General features: G+C 35.4%; 1 pseudogene; it reads left to right on the top strand.

Annotated features, from left to right (window-relative positions):
• The first annotated feature begins 3,049 nt into the window (after positions 1-3,049).
• LOC100728648 (lupus La protein-like) lies at positions 3,050-8,060 on the top strand (annotated as a pseudogene).
• The last annotated feature ends 7,307 nt before the right edge of the window (positions 8,061-15,367 follow it).

Raw genomic sequence — 15,367 nt, 5'->3', positions numbered from 1 at the left:
TATTTTTCACTGGCCTTTTAAACACACATCCTAAATTATTGCTAAATTATAAATACAAGCTCTAATAAAAAGATATTTAGGCACAGGAGACAATTCTCAGAAGCCTCAGAAGCATCAGCTCCCATATTATCCTGTTTCTTTCCTTGTGGTCAGCATACAGCTTCAGTTATGAATCATCTTGTATGAATATTAAAATACTTATGCTCATTTTACTCTAACTGCTCTCTCTACTGTCACTGGGTTTTATGATCAAAAAATGTTACTTGGGGCAGGACATGTTCTTTCTCTCATTTAATAGAGGAACAGCATATTCTTGAGAGGTTCGATGACTAACCTAAAGTCGTACATCAATTAAACAAGGAGTTCCATTTAGAACTCAGCTTTCCGACAGTCAGTGCTTGGGTTCGTACTGCATTTTAATATAACTCTTAAATATGTATAGTATAATTCTTAGCTGGGTTGCTTGTCCAGAGTCTCCATTTATCTCAATCTCTTCTGGGTCTATCATTCCTTCTCTAAATTACAGTTTAAAATTTTAAGTATGAAAAGATTATGGATACAACAGAATACATGGTAAGATTTGATAAATATCCTAATAAAATACAAATTTTTTTCTTTTTATTTTGGGCATCCATGGTAACATTTTGCAATAATTAGTCTTTGGGTCATTGACTTGTTTGCTTTAAATATTTGCTCTCACACATTGTAATGTGAATTGTTTCTCATTATTTACTTGTGACTAAAACCAAGACAATAATTGACTCATATTTTGAAATTTTTAATAGGTAAATGTTCCCATACATCATAAAGCTATTTTCTATTCCAAATCAATACTTTTAGTACTAATTGCTCCAAATAAGTTTACTCCACACACATTCTAATTGGAATCTAACTGATATCAAGTAAGTCTGGGCTCTAACATAGAGAAAAGAGAATGAACTTAGCTTATATGAGGTGGGAGCTGGAATTTGGATTCATAAGCAAAAGTGGGCTTGAGAAATCTGATGACTTAGACCTTCAATGTACTCGGTCTGAAGTTCTGGAGGTGGAGTGATTCTCCTCTAAGTAATCAAAATCACAAGTTCTCCATGTTTGATTAAGTGACCAAATTTACACTTTGACATGATATAGACCTTCCCAGCCAAGAAATTAATTATAAATATTATTCTCATAAAAGAAAAACCCAAGGATCCTCATGTAGAAATAACCACATCACTACCACATAACAAATCTACAACCCAGGCTACACAGAACTTCCAGAATTAACACAAGTCCAGATAAAAATTGTGAACCACAGAAGGAAGCAATCTACTGTGGAGAGTTAGAAGGTGGCCGACCAAGGACTTTGGGGAAAATAGAGTAGATATTACAAGAGGCATATGGTTATACAATTAAACAGGTAAAGGAAGCAGTATAACCCAAAATGAAAAAAAGGTATAAAGAGATTAAAAGAAAGGTCTCATGTATTAAAATGTTTTATGTCCTTCTTTTTATTTTCTCATATATTACTCTGTAATATTTTGTATCATTGCTCTTTGATTTTACATATATATATATGTGAGTATACAATATATACACATACATATTGTATGGTATCAAGCTCCTTTTAGAACAAATAATGGTACTGCAATTCTTATATAAAAAAGTGAATCCAATTATGTCCAAAAATTATAAATAATCCAATGAATAAAGTTAAAATTTTTTTTGTAATATTGGTTGTCACTCATATTTATGAAAATTCCCTTAAAACTAATTTCTTTAAAGATTCAGTTTTTACATTTATATTTTATATCTATTATATATTTTTATAGATATTCACTGTTGTATATATTTCATATAAAGAAGTACATAAAGAAACTACGTATTTATATTTTTAATAATAAATATAATTTGATAACATTTATCTCAGTAAACATTCAATGTGATATTTTGGGTGATATTTTTGGTATTTTATGATAGCCTGTGCTATGCATAAGGTAATTTTTTCAAGCCTTTCCCCAGCTATAAGCTTTTTAGTGAGCATTTTAATATTTTGTTTCACATTAAACTCTTTCACTCTAAATTCAGTGCTGTGATTACTACTTGTCTCAGTTGAATTTCAATGCTAGCCTTTCCAATTGTTTCCTAAATGCTCAGTTCCTTAATTATGTGCACCAAGTCTCTCATACCTCACAGAATTCCAATCAACATTCTGCAGGGCATTTTGCATCTTTTCAAAACCTTCTTTTCCAAAGTAAAAAATGCTTGCATTGTTTCTCTTCATAAACAACATATACTCTTGAGCCTTTCCAATCAAATAATAAATTGATAACTAGATTTGAGATGCTCCCAAGCTTCAATCTGATTTATCATACTTGGCATAATTTTTAGGAAAAGTTCCAGGAAAAAAATAAATCAACAAAAACTTTTCCCATTTAAAGACTAACCGAGAAACCTCTCAGAAACAGAGAACAATGTGACATAAGGCTGGAACGTTTCTCTGTAATTAAGCTACCATTATCCTAATCAATATCAGTGTAATTAAAATCTTTCATGGTCAATATTTCAGCCTTTCTGAGATTGTTTACTGTAAGTTTTAAGAAAAGTTATTCCTTTCTGCTTCTCTACAGGTTGTTTTTATATCTAACGTACCATGTCCAAGACAGAGTTTTTGAGATAGAAAGAGACGGGCAGGAGGAAGGGAGTGATGAAGAGGTGGAAAGAAGGAACGGAAAGATAACACAATTAACAGATTGGTTTGGTCACAGTCTGTGGATACATGCTTAAATTACAGCATATTTTTCTCTGAATAATGTGAAAAAAAGGAAAGTAAGTTAGTCTCTATTTAGATTATTTTGTACATCATATTTATACCACTCAAATATTTACAAGTGCTCAAGACTGTATGCCGGGCCAGGAAAGGAACTAAATCTAGTTCCTCTTGGCGGGAGGGCACCCATCTTCTCTGAACCTTAGTCAGGTCCACAGTGCTGGGGACCAGGGAGTTCTCTGTAGTTGTTAGTGAATCTGTAGTGTGCGTGGGGGACCATGACCTTAGAGATTAGCCATGATGGCCGAAAATGGTGATAATGAAAAAGTGGCTGCTCTGGAGGCCAAAATCTGTCATCACATTGGGTATTATTTTGGAGACTTCAATTTGCCCCAGGACAAATTTTTAAAGGAACAAATCAAATTGGATGAAGGCTGGGTATCCGTGGAAATAATGGTAAAATTTAATGGGCTCACCTATCTAACAACACAATTTAATGTAAAAAGCACTAAACAAATCCAAAGCAGAACTCATGGGAATCAGTGAAGATAAAACTAAAATCAGAACATCTTCAAACACACCCCTCCCTGAGGTCACTAATGAGTATAAAAATGATGTAAAAAAAATCTGTTTGCATCTGGATGCAATGCTTGATGACATTAAAGGATGATGGCTCGAAGAGAAGGCAAGCACTAAACATCCAGATGAGAACATTGCCCAAAGTACTTAAGGGATCAATATTTGCTGTGTTTGATAGCCCTGAGTCTGCTAAGAAATTTGTATAAACTCCAGGCCAGAAGTAGAAAGACACAGACTTGCTAATATTTTTTAAGTAAGATTATTTTACAAAGAAAAATGAAGAAAGAAAGCAAAATAAAGTGGAAGTTAGATTAAGAGCTAAACAAGAGCAAAAAGAAAAACAGAATTTTGCAGAAGACGCTGAAATGAAATTTCTAGAAGGAAAGCCTGGATGCTTGCTAAAGTTTTCAGGTGACTTAAATGATCAGATCTGTAGAGAAGCTTTGCACATCCATTTTTCAAATCATAGTTAAATAAAATGGATAGACCTTGTCAGAGGAGCCAAAAAAGGAAATAATTCTATTTAAAGAAAAAGCCAAAGAAGCACTGCAGAAGGCCAAAGATGCAAATTATTGCAGCCTACAATTAAGGAACAAAGAGAAAATGTGGGACATACTGGAAGGAGAGGTGGCAAAAGAAGCTTTGAAAAAAGCAATAGAAGACCAAGAAGCGTCCCTTAAAAAATGGAAATCAAAAGGTCACAGATTTAAAGGAAAAGGAAATAAAGCTGCTCACCTGGGTCTGCTAAAGGGGAAGTACGGTTTCAGAGCAAGAAAACAAAATTTGATAGTGATGAAGAAGGTGGTGAAAATGGTACAGTTGGACCAGTAAAAAGAGCAACACAAGAAACAGACAAAGAAGAGCTTGCATCGGAACAACAGAAAACAAAACAGTGCTGCAGACCAGTAGTTAGCAAACAATTTTCTTATTCATCTTAGGTTTTAAGCTGCTTTTTGTCTTTGGAGACTTTTAAAAAGAAAACTGAGTTATGTCCACTTCAATGTTCACCTGTATAAAAGGATAATTGTTATTTTTTGTTGTTTTTCAAACACATTTTAAATGTATAGTTTCTAAATGTACAGTTTTGATTCAAATATCGAAAGGAAGACTATTCCACTAAATTGCCTTTGTAATATGAGAATATATTAGTATAAAATAACAAAATATATACGATGTAAAAGGTAAAAAAGCAATCTAGCTCCTCTTGACACTTACATTTTTGATTTAAGTCACAATAAAATATCAATGGTAAAAGAAAGCATTATACTGGTTGATAATTTTATCCATAGGATGACGAACAACAGAATTGGTGTAAGTGCTAAGAACCTGGTTTATTTAAATCTCTTTGAAAGTCACATATTTATTTTTAACTTATCTTCAGCAGATGCAAATTTGTGTCCTGTAGGTGTGTTTTTGAGAAATTTACAGAGTAATATTTAAATTTTGATTAACAGTTAAAATCCTAAGAAACTTGTCAAAACCCCACATTTCTAAATTTTTCAAACATACAAATGATCTTTAGACTACTCGGAGATTTCCACACACCTATGTACTGTAACCAAAATTTATGACCTGTATACCTGATTGGATATGGCTTCCTAGGTTTCTTCAAGTTTGCATTTGTGGATGATGTTTAGCATGAACCTTCTAAGCCGTGGCACATTTCATCCTTTTGATGTGCAATTTTACTAATTTAATTTCAGATATAAAATCTGCCTTTAAGTTCTGCAGGGATCCCACCATAAATTTCTATGAAGGACACTTTCATGAATAAATATCCATAATTATTTCCTTAAGTGAAAATTCTGCAGGTAAAAATATGATAGGATAGTGTACTTTCAAGTTCTCTTTAGATTGCAGGCTTCTGGGATCCTGAAGAACATTACAGGAAGACCCAGGGAACCACCCCACCCATTGTGGCTGCTAGGGTCCAGGAGAACAGCACACAAGGCCCAGAGACTAGCAGCTCCCTTCTCTACTTCTGTGATCCAGATGAACTGTGTGGGAAGACACAAGAAACCAACAGGAATGTCAGCCACATAGTAGAGGGCCCCAACCGGGGTGCCCAGGATGGACAGGCAGGGTTATTGTGTGAAACTGTCAGAAGCAACAATAACAATATGAGCCAACAGGTGGTAGGATCTTAGGAAAGATACAAACTCAGAACTCCTATACCGAGAAGACAACCCTAAAGAACCAAATTTACCTAGAAAGACTTTGATACCAGAGATAAAGCTACCTACTACCAAAACATGCAAGAGTCAACACAGAACACAAAATAAAAACTGTTGAAATGAAAAATGACAAGACACAGAAGCAACCTGCAACCTAAAACCTGCAGCTCACCCAGAAGTAATCCAGGAGACAATGAAATAGAGGAAAAGGCAATACACACACCTGACATTTCTGAAATGATAGCAAACAAAGAAAAGCTATGCATGAAATGGATTCAAATAGATACCCCAGAAATTAAAAATTTCCTTGAAAGCTGGAAATATTGCTTGAACAAAACTGATAACAGAATTTCAGACCTTGAAGACAGAATTTTGGCTATCAATCACAAAAGAAAGATATTTTAAAAAGAAAAAGTTAGGGGTCTGGGGAATTAGCTCAGCAGCATAAGCACCTGCCTTGCAAGCAGGCAGTTGTGAGTTCAGTCCTTGGTACTGATAAAAATAGAAAAAGACAAAAAAAAATAAATAAAAAAAAGTTAGGAGACAATAATTCAATGGTTGCAAGATAATTGCTGACAATGAAAAAACAGGAGTCATTTCAAATGGCATAAAAATGTATTTGCAGAGGTAATGGAAAATTTCCCAAGTATGGAAAAAGAATCTGCTTTAAGATAAGAGAGATACATAGAACTCCAAATAGCTATAACCAAAATAAATCTATAACCAGATATATAATAATCAAAATCTTAGAAATTCAGCACAAGAACACACTATTAAAGCTGTTACAGAGAAAAGAAACAAATTACGTATAAAGGAAAGCCCATCTGAATTGTGGCAGACTTCTCAACACACTCAAATCAAAAAGAACCTGAAATAAAATATTTCAAATCCAGAAAGAAAACAACTTCCAATCCAGATTGATATAGTCTACAAAACCATCTTCCAGAATTAATGGGGAAATAAGATATTTACATGATCAAGATAAAATGAAGATATTTGTGAGCACCAAACCAACAAAGAGTATTAAAAGATATCCTAGACCAAGATAAAATGAACACAATTCCGAGAACAACTAAAAAAGAAATCACCAAGTAGTTCAAGGAATGAAAGAGAGGGGTAAAGATGGGGAGCCAACAGCAGGAAAATAACATGATGGTGATAAATCAGTACATACCAGTAATAATCATCAATTTAGATGACCTTCATTCACCAATCAAAAGAAACAGATTGGTAGAATGGATCAAGAAACAAGATCCAAAAATATGCTGTATACACAAACATATTTAACTCAGAAAGAAATGTGTGGACTAGAAGTCAGGATAAAAAAAAAAAAAACAATATTCCATGCAACAGGAACCTACAAAAAGTGGGGTGTCTTAGTTACTTTTTTCTCATTTTTGAGACAAAGTACCTGATGCTCCAAATGAAGGAAGGTAAGGCTTATTTATCTTACAGTGTTTGGAGGTTTCATTCCACACTCAGCTAACTAAAAGGCAAGGTGAAATGGCTGAGAGGCAGCTGTTCATGGTGGCTTCAAGCATGAATAATGAAAGGATCAAAGTGTGAAAAGCAGTGTTTCCCTCCTTTAGTCTCCTCTCTCCTTGGGTGGGTTCAGCATTTGCACCATCAATCGTGACACAATGAACCAGTCACAAATGCTAGACTCAGCTGCCTCCATGACTTCATGAGACTTGAGACATATGACTCATATCATAACATTCCACTCCTGGCCCCCAAAAGACTCATGCACATCCTTTATGTAAAGACTATTTAGTTCATCTCCCAGTGTTGCCAAAGTCCTGAAAGTTTCAGCATTGCTGAAAATTCCAAGTCCCAAATTTCCTCTGAGATCTAAGGCAAACTGTTAGCTGCAAGACTCTGTACAAATGAAAACAAAGTTAAGTACTTATGTACAATGGCACAAGATAAGCATTACCATTCCAAAGGGGACAAACATGGAGATACAAAGCATTGGAACCAAAAGAAGTCCATAATCCAGGAGGGCCAGTATTAAGTCCTGGAGTTACACATTTAGCATCTGAAGCAACCTGGTTGTGAACTCCAAAAAGTCTGAGTGCCTCCACTCCCATGACGCTTCCTAGAGTTTTAGCTCCCACATCTTCTCTCTTAAGCCCACTCTGCTTAGTCCTTGCAGCTTTTCTTAGATGATCCACACGCTCGGCTTTTCCAAACTTGAGTTCTCCATTGCACTTTTGGCGTTACACTCACAGATTTACATACTACCCTCTTAGGACACACTTCCTGGCCTCCCAGGTTCTCTGAAATTAGAGTCCTCTGAAGCTGCATTAACCTCATAACTCATGCACCTAAAACTAATACCATATGGTGCTGCAAAGGACTGCTGCCAGCTGGAGTAGTAACCAGGATTTCCTCTCTCTTGGTTGTAGGGGTTAAGTACTTGTATTGCTGAGCACTCAGAACCTGACTGTGAGGAACAGATTTTCTATGCTGCTCCCATTCTGGGATCTGGTGTAGCCACCGCCATTTTGGAATCTCATGGCGCCTCTCCGACCATTTTGGAGCACAGTGATCTGTAGTTTTCTCCTCCAAGCAAATTCTTTCACTTTTGCAGTTTTGAGGCTGCAAAGGGTAGAGAACTACTGCCTCTTTCTGTGATGCCGACAGGCCATCTTTTTTATTTTCCTGTTCCTTCTCAGTGATTGAGATCTCAGCTCTGTCTTTACAGTCCACAGTTTTCTGGTCAAACTCACAATGTCTGAATCATCACTATGGGCTCTTTGTTCTTGATTCACAGCATAAATCTGGCTAAAAGCCCCAAACAATAGCCATGCCTCTGCCTCAACATTTGATTGCCTTGAAATTTCTTTTACCAGATTAATTAGCTTGCCACACTTACCTCCATCTGAAGTAAAGTCTTTGGACATGAGCAAAATGGAGACAAACTTTCCACCAAGCCATAACACACACGGTTTGGAGTCCAGCATCAAATACAGTCCTTCTTCCCAGAAAAAAAAAAAAAAAAAAAAAAAAAAAAAAAAAAAAAAACCTCCTGAGCCTGGTCTTCATTGGCAGGCTTTCTATCAGCCTTCTGGTCTCCTGAGCTCTGACTAGAATTTGCCATACAGTATGTCTTAAGGCTTTCTAGTGCCACATTTTTAGATGACATCTCAGAACCTTTCTGAACTCTTCTCACAAACTATTCCCAAAAGGCTCTCAAACCACATGGTCAAGTATAGTCACATCAAGGACGCCATTCTGCTGGTATGAAACTCTGTCTTAGTTACTTTTCTCTCATTGTTGAGACAAAGTACCTGACACCCAAATGAAGGAAAGCAAAGTTTATTTATCTTTTGGGGTTTCAGTTCATACTCAGCTGGCTCAAAGACGGGGTGGCATGGCTGAGGGGCAGCTGTTCATAGCAGTTTCAAATAAGAGTGAAAGGACAAAAAGAGGAAAAGCAGTCTCCTTCATTCCTATACATTGTATGCTGGCTCCCCACCCTTGAGCAGGTGCAGCACTCACACCACCAATCCCTGTGCTATACCACAAACTTATCAAAAGTGCTAGACTCAGCTGCCTCCATGACTGCATAAGGTTTGGGGAGCCACCCAGACATAAACCATAACGCAAGGATCTCCCATTTTATTAAAAAGCTTTTGCACAGCAAATAAATCACAAGCAAAGTGAAAAGACAACCCACAGAGTGGGAAAAAAATTTTAGCAATTGTCCCTCAGACAAAGATCTATCCAAGGTATATTAAGAAGTGAAAAAATCAGAATCCTCAAATTCAAAGATCGAATCCAAAAATTGGCATCTGCAATGACTACACACTTCTCGGATGAAGAAATACAAATGGTAAATAAACATGCGAAAAATGTTCAAAAAATAAAATTCCCTGTAGCTTTTCCACCAAATCTCTTTCAAGCTTGTTGTCAGTAAGAATAAATATGTCTCAGCAGTGATCATGGGCTTCAAGGCATCTTATTTATACATATTATATATTTCTACATGGAATATCTTCTATTATTATTCTATTTTTAAGTGAGGCAATTAAAGCTGAAAGTGAAATAAATTCTTTGAGTTTGCCACCAGCACACTGGAAGAATTTGAAGCTAACTCTATGTCCTTTTTAGTTTAAATTCTGCTTGTGTGTTTCTACACGTCTAGAATGTGAGAGATAAATCACATTATGTTGCCTATGGTACACATATCACGTTGCCTCTGTTATATATGATCAATATTTTGGTTGTTTGATTTACAGCTAAGACTAACATTTACTACTTATGTTTCACAGCTTCGGTATGTTTTTACTTTCTGCTTATAGAAATTTGGAAAATGAGGTAGTTTTAATTATTTCAGTTGCTTAATGCTTGGGAGTCTGAGCACTTAGTAACTGCTTGATAAATATCCTTTGTGAGAAGAACTGAACAGAGTTATTGGATAATTTCTAAGCTATAACTAGACTTATGGGGTACAAATAATTAAATATGGGCTCAGTCTCTTCTTACAATGCAAATACTATAAAATCATATTTAATAAAAAGTTATTACTATGTGGAATAGAAAAAATTTGCTATTAAAAATGATTAGTTGCAAAAGAATTAGAAAAATGTGAAACATTTTGTTAAAAAATCCTTTCACAAAATAAAACTTTTTCCTTATGAAGTGAGTGCTGAGCATAAACACCTGTATCATTCTGAGCAATTTTAATTGAGACAATTCAGACAATATAAGGTAGATGTGTTTTGGCTTGAAACGGCCCCCATTCCACCTGAGACTGTTTTACAGCTTTGCAGTAGTGCTAATTAAGGCTGTTGAGAGCAAAGAAGTAAACAGTAGTTCTTCTGTTGTATAGCAAACGTGTCCTTAGTAACTGGAGGGACTGCTTAGAAAACCATTTCTGTTCCTGGTCTAACTGACACCCCATAGATGGCCTTTCTGCTCCTGCTTTGGCCTTCTACTTGTATTGTCTGAGTATATCCAAGCAAATGGTCCCAGCCAATACCACGTACGATTGGAGACTGAATCAACATCTTCTGATACATCGTGCCATCCCCTCAAAGGCTCCACTGTGGCATTTTAGCAGTTCATTCAAATTTTCTTTGAATGATGAAAATAGTGACCCAATCACTCACATTAGTTTCATTAGTTCTCCTTACTTTATTTTTAGAATAGTTTTCCAAAAATTATGTCTATTACAAAGTTTTGGGTTACATGGGATAAAGTGACATATTTCATTACCCATTCAGTGTTGCAATGTTCCCATCCAAAGTCTTTTTTTCCTTAGTTCCTGAGGCAGTTAGTTGTCTTATTGATAAGAATTATTCTCAAAGTATTGTGATCTAGTTCTTGAATTTTTATTCTGTTCGTCTTTCTATTAAGTTTAATAAAAAAGCATCACAAAAATATTCTGCTCTCTATACAGAATGAATAAGGCTAATTATGGATCCTTACTATTTAAACTGGCATTTGCCCAGTTGCAATAATTGTTACCCACATAACACAAAACTCTGGCAATCCTGTTCAACTATGCCAAACCCGCAAGAGCTATCTGAACTAAGGAAGGATGTGCAAACTAGTATTTTTAATTCAGTAAACTGGCTGTTCCGTCTACCTACTAATATTGAAAGATTTATAGCTTTTAAATTAAAGAAAGAGATATGACTAAATGGCATGTTTTGCATTGCACATGCATTGTGTTGTTTAAAACAGGTCTAGTTCTGGGAAGCAGAAATTAATGTCCTCATTTTGTAGACAAGGACAGGAAAAAAAAATATGTAATATACTTGCCAGGGTAGGAGCCTGAGTCTAACATCAATGCAGTTGCTACTCTTCTTCCCCTATTTTGGCAAATACTTTTATATGTGACTTAAAAATTATTTACAAAAGAACATAATATTCTCTAGGTATAAATCCTTTTCTGCTTTTGACTTTCTGTTCTATGGATTTATAATATTTTAATATGCAGTGTGATCTTTTCTTGAATACTTTTAGCATCCACAATTTCTATTAAATTGTCATTTTAAATATCTCCCTTAAATATATCCACATCATTTTATTTATTACTATCCATTTCCCTCAGTTGGTGTATCTTTATGTACTTTTACATCTAATTTGCCTTCCTGAAAGGATTCAAGGAAAACTTGACTAGCAGTAGTGTTTAAACATGTGTAGCTCACAGGTTGCTATTATTCACCATCCCCTAGTATCCCTCCTACTAGAACTATTATTATTATTTTATTTTTCAGTTGCATGGATGAGGATATATACTATAAATAGAGCTTCTTGGTGTTTTTTTGCAGATGATCTAAATTCTGCTTATATCACACCATTCTCAGGTAAGAATGTCTACTGGAGTCTATGATGGTGTATTCAGTTTAATATAACAGTGGTCTTAACAGTATAAATTCAAGAAGAAGGTGTGATGCTAGCCCCATGAATACTATCACGGCACGAGCATGACCACTACCATTTATTAGGCATTTTCACTGTGATAATTATTTTTATTCTCATTTTAGAGTTACGGAGATGGGTTCATAGAGGCTGACTTGCCTGTTTAAAAAAATAGAGATTAAATTCAGATGTTGGTATAGTTAATTTCTGTGATTTGGTTTTCTGCTGAGCTTCATTGTATCTTATGCATAAGAATGATCACAGAATAAGGAGTGCTTTCGACCTTCTGTCTTCTCTGGGGAGCGTAGTGCATGAGACGAGCAGTCCAGAAACCGTGCCTGATGCTTTCACTGCATGGAGTGCTGTTCGGAGACACACCTGTGGCCCTGAGGTAGAAGTGGCCAGGTTCCTAGGGGACTCTGAATGTCTAAAATGTTTTGATTTTCCTGCTTATCCCAGGAAAGATAACTGCTAACTCCTGCTTTCCCCAGGGTATTCTGATGCTCCACATAGAACCAGACTCTGGTTCTATAAATGCTCATCTTGTCCGCTCCTTTGTCCCCTGTCATCACTTCTGAAACTGACACCAACTGTGTGCCGTCTATTAACCTGTCATATTCATTGATCTCCCTAAGAAATCAAACTGTCCCTCTAATTCCCCTGTCTGATCTTTGCTCGCCAGAGCATACTGACAAAGTTGTCCCCTAGCAAAAGAAAACTAGTCTAATCATTTTAGCCCTAATAGCCTAAAATGCTATATAGTCAATATATTATTTTCTGTACATTTTGAAATTTATGGTCTTATTGAAAATGAAAGCTATCTGCAGATAACTCTGATTTGATCTCCAAGGGCTGCATGAAATGCAACTAAAGTAAACGCATGGAATAAGAAAGCTGATAAAAATTGTAAAAACATTCCGGCGACATTTTTATTTTTAGCAGAAAGGATTGTACTTTGTAACTTTATCAAAATGCAAACTGATTACTAATTTTATCCCCTCTTATTTGTTGGAGAATAAACAGAAAAGATGATAAAATCTCCAATATAGCTTAATATCCTTACAATGAAGATCTAGTCCTTCTCCCTTTTTTAAAATGTAAGACTGTTGGAAAAGAAAATTTGTTCCTCAGTAAAACTATTCTTCAACTCCATGATGTTATGCAAGTGTAGGACTTATTTACCAAAAATGAGCCTCAATTATAAAAGTCCACCCTATTCATTTACCATTTATTTGTTCATCTGCAAAACTGTTCAGTATTAGAAGCTAACAATGTGCTAGGAGTTTACCTTAGTCAATATCCAATCAAGATAACATAAGTTATTTCAGCAATCTCAAGCATAGAGAATTCAATTTAGGGAATTAGCTAAAAGCATATTGGAAAGACAGAAGTTCCAACAAGAAAAGCAAGTAGTTACTCAAAATCACGAGTTGCTAACTGCCTTTAGGGCTGAAGGTGAGGGAGGGGATGTGCAGAGGGGATACCTGTGTCTTAGTTACCACTGGCAATTTGTGGCTGCTTCTGAGCAGGAAACTAGGAGCCTCATCTGGCTGCTGAAGGTGCCCCCAAGAGTGCTGGGGATGGAAACAAATGTTAATCTTGCCACAGATCTTTAGGTGGCAACTTCCTGTGCATGGAAGGCATCCCTTTTCTCTAGCTGTCAAGTGCTGTGACCCTTGTTTAGTTAATTCTCTATTTGTAAAAGAAATCATTTTGCATTTTAATGTGTAATACAAGATTGCTGCAGAGAGAAGTATCCAACTTTATTATTTGCTTCTCTGTCCCTTGCCCAAAATCTCTTAGTTAAGCATTATGGTATATTTCAATTTGTCACACAGCTGTTAGTCTATCCTATTAAGATGAGAGCTCCTCTGAGTTGGGTCTTCCTTTGTTTAAATCTTCTTAACTAGTGCTGGGGATTTATCCTAGCAGCACAATGCCTACCCAACAAGCATGAGATCATGAGTTCAATCCCCAGTTCAAAAAAAAAAAAAAAAAAAAAAAGTCCTCTTGACTAACACCCAACTTATTAATTCAGAACTAATATTTGTCAAATTTATTTAAATTGCTTAGATTTGAAATATACAAAGGGACAAAACTGTGGTATATTTTGAAGGTTGAATATGCCAACGAAAGGACTGAAACTTTATCTTTCAGGGGTTGAACCACTGATGCTTTGGAAGGCTTGCAGTGACATGATGTAATTTAGCAAGTCTGAGCTGTAAGATGTTAGAGAAAGGTAGTGTAGAGTGCAACTCCATGTCTGCGGGAGACAATAGGAGCTGAGCGTATTGATTTTAGCTTGACTTTTAGGAACCTCTGTTCTTTTCTCATTTGGGACATGGGAGTGCTATTTTACCTTACTTTATTGTGGAGGTGGGGCTTTTTTGAGATTAAAAAATTGTTCTTTTTAGAACTTTCAAAGTATCTGGCTGACAGGTTGGCTGAGGCTTTATAATCAACCATTTCTAATCATGAAATGTTCTAATTATAAAAGTAATGTAGTCAGACATTCAAAATTATGTTCCCATTCACTTTGCCAAGTAACTTTCCAAAACCTTTTTGCTCTGGCATCCTACCTTTTTAAAAATTATCTTTTTACAACACAGAAAAATAGGCAAGTTTAACTTCAAAAATAACTTAGAACAAACTTAACATTAAAAATGCAAGCAGTCTAAGTGAAATCATAATGCAGTTCTTCTGTCTCTCAAATCTAAACTCTAATTTGGTTCCAGGAGGCCTCCCCAGACAGCAAAGCTAGATGCTCATCTTGTTGAAAGGAAAATAACAGTGATATGTCAGTAATTCTTCCTGACTTGAGAAATTCGCTTTTTGTTCCTTTGGTGAAGCCTCATTCTTGACCCAGAAGCAAAAATGATCTGGCCCATTGGCTAGCAAACCAGATTCACTGAAGAAGGCTGAAAAGTCTTCCAAGGTGAGGATGACAGAAACGGAATAGGTGAATTCCGTTTGCTCTAGTCTACTTTATCTTCCTTTTAGAAGATTTGTTCTCATCTTTTAAAAATATTTCAAAACATATAACTTGATTTTGAACATAGAATTTCATTTGCAAAATTAATTTGCTGTAAACATAGCAGAAAACACTGAAATGGTCTCCACAAAGTTGGGAAAATATACAATTGCTGTAAAGTCAGTATAAAGGAAATGTCCTTTGCTTCATACTCAGAGAATGTCTTCTCTGATTATTTTGTTTTGCTCTTTAAATAAATTGCTGATAAAATTAAGTAAAAACTATTTACTTAATCTCTCCAAAGTTTAGTTTTCTCATCATGCATGTTGTAATATTTAAATGTAATAAAAATTTTGAAAAATGCTCAACAAATTTTAATACTCTTCAAATATGATGTTTTGTTTTCCAGAGAATCAGTAAATTATAAAAATTCTAAAGGAACAGCACAAATATTTCATTACTGACAAACTTTTGAAAATTTCTTGTGACTTAATTTTACATATTAGATTGACTGGACCA

Source organism: Cavia porcellus, unplaced genomic scaffold, assembly GCF_034190915.1.
Source record: "Cavia porcellus strain 051 isolate PalLab524CR breed Dunkin Hartley unplaced genomic scaffold, mCavPor4.1 scaffold_21, whole genome shotgun sequence".
Lineage (NCBI taxonomy): Eukaryota > Metazoa > Chordata > Mammalia > Rodentia > Caviidae > Cavia > Cavia porcellus.
The sequence above is the reverse complement of the archived record's forward strand: the minus strand, read 5'-3'. Positions and strand labels throughout refer to the sequence as shown.